Genomic DNA, 2,379 nt, shown 5'->3' on the forward strand with positions numbered 1-2,379 from the left:
GTTAGCATCCCAGGGGTGCCAGAGAAACACAATGGGTATGGGACCCCTGGCACATGGTCATGTGACCATATCACTCTTCTTGCACACACCCCTTAGGACGGTGACTTCTGGCTGGCCTGGAGGAACCTTTCTACCGGCCACAAGGCCAACCATGTCCTGCACACGGCACCTTAGTTACTTCTAGCACTTTCACTCCACAGACTAAAGAGGGTGCAGGTCTTTTTCAGGGGGGGAGGGGGGGAATATTGGGATATTGCCGGATTTCTGGGAACATTCGGAAAATCTGCGACAAATGTGGAAATCCTTCCGAATTCCGGGACGTTTTCCTGGATTCTAATGATTGTTTCTGAAATATGGCGAAAACGAGTCAAGACGTCGCCCAGAGCGGCTCCTCAATACACAGAACCCCCGGAGCGCAATGTAACATGAGACCCCGGCCATGGGCGGGAGGATTCCAATGACCAACCGCACATCCCTGGAGGGTGACAAACTGCTCTGCGCCATCCTGTCGTTCTCTAATCGGATCAAAAAAGTACCACTGAAACACAGAAATGGGCGTGGCCAAATTATCCAAATCAGGTGCAGACAAATTGGGGTGTCCTGGACTAACAGATAAATGGGGGTACACCACCTGCCGTGGAATGTATAATGACCACCAATGTAAAGGAGACCTCCTCCAACTAACCACCAATGTAAAGGGGACCTCCTCCAACTGACCGCCAATGTAAAGGAGACCTCCTCCAACTAACCACCAATGTAAAGGGGACCTCCTCCAACTGACCGCCAATGTAAAGGAGACCTCCTCCAACTAACCACCAATGTAAAGGGGACCTCCTCCAACTGACCGCCAATGTAAAGGAGACCTCCTCCAACTAACCACCAATGTAAAGGGGACCTCCTCCAACTGACCGCCAATGTAAAGGAGACCTCCTCCAACTAACCACCAATGTAAAGGGGACCTCCTCCAACTGACCGCCAATGTAAAGGAGACCTCCTCCAACTAACCACCAATGTAAAGGGGACCTCCTCCAACTGACCGCCAATGTAAAGGAGACCTCCTCCAACTAACCACCAATGTAAAGGGGACCTCCTCCAACTGACCGCCAATGTAAAGGAGACCTCCTCCAACTAACCACCAATGTAAAGGGGACCTCCTCCAACTGACCGCCAATGTAAAGGAGACCTCCTCCAACTAACCACCAATGTAAAGGGGACCTCCTCCAACTGACCGCCAATGTAAAGGAGACCTCCTCCAACTAACCACCAATGTAAAGGGGACCTCCTCCAACTGACCGCCAATGTAAAGGAGACCTCCTCCAACTAACCACCAATGTAAAGGGGACCTCCTCCAACTGACCGCCAATGTAAAGGAGACCTCCTCCAACTAACCACCAATGTAAAGGGGACCTCCTCCAACTGACCGCCAATGTAAAGGAGACCTCCTCCAACTAACCACCAATGTAAAGGGGACCTCCTCCAACTGACCGCCAATGTAAAGGAGACCTCCTCCAACTAACCACCAATGTAAAGGGGACCTCCTCCAACTGACCGCCAATGTAAAGGAGACCTCCTCCAACTAACCACCAATGTAAAGGGGACCTCCTCCAACTGACCGCCAATGTAAAGGAGACCTCCTCCAACTAACCACCAATGTAAAGGGGACCTCCTCCAACTGACCGCCAATGTAAAGGAGACCTCCTCCAACTAACCACCAATGTAAAGGGGACCTCCTCCAACTGACCGCCAATGTAAAGGAGACCTCCTCCAACTAACCACCAATGTAAAGGGGACCTCCTCCAACTGACCGCCAATGTAAAGGAGACCTCCTCCAACTAACCACCAATGTAAAGGGGACCTCCTCCAACTGACCGCCAATGTAAAGGAGACCTCCTCCAACTAACCACCAATGTAAAGGGGACCTCCTCCAACTGACCGCCAATGTAAAGGAGACCTCCTCCAACTAACCACCAATGTAAAGGGGACCTCCTCCAACTGACCGCCAATGTAAAGGGGACCTTCTCCACCTGACCGTCAATGTAAAGGGGACCATCTCCACCTGACCGCCAATGTAAAGGGGACCTCCTCCAACTGACCGCCAATGTAAAGGAGACCTTCTTCAACTGACCGCCAATGTGAAGGAGACCTCCACCGACCACCAATGTGCACCTGCAAAAGGGGCCCTCTGGAAGTTCAGGGCCCATTTATACCAGATGTTGTCTGCTGGGTCCTGGAACCCCTTTCATAGACCTGGACATAGTTCAAGTCAAATGGAAATTCAGTTCTTGTTTTTACTTGCCCAATAGTTGAATGGTAAGAGGGTGGCAGGCTCACGAATTGGTGCCCCACCTGTGCCATGTACACGCCAGGATTGGGTGGGGG

This window comes from Nanorana parkeri, unplaced genomic scaffold (genome assembly GCF_000935625.1).
Source record: "Nanorana parkeri isolate BGI_ZX_2015 unplaced genomic scaffold, ASM93562v1 scaffold1997, whole genome shotgun sequence".
Taxonomy (NCBI): Eukaryota; Metazoa; Chordata; class Amphibia; order Anura; family Dicroglossidae; genus Nanorana; species Nanorana parkeri.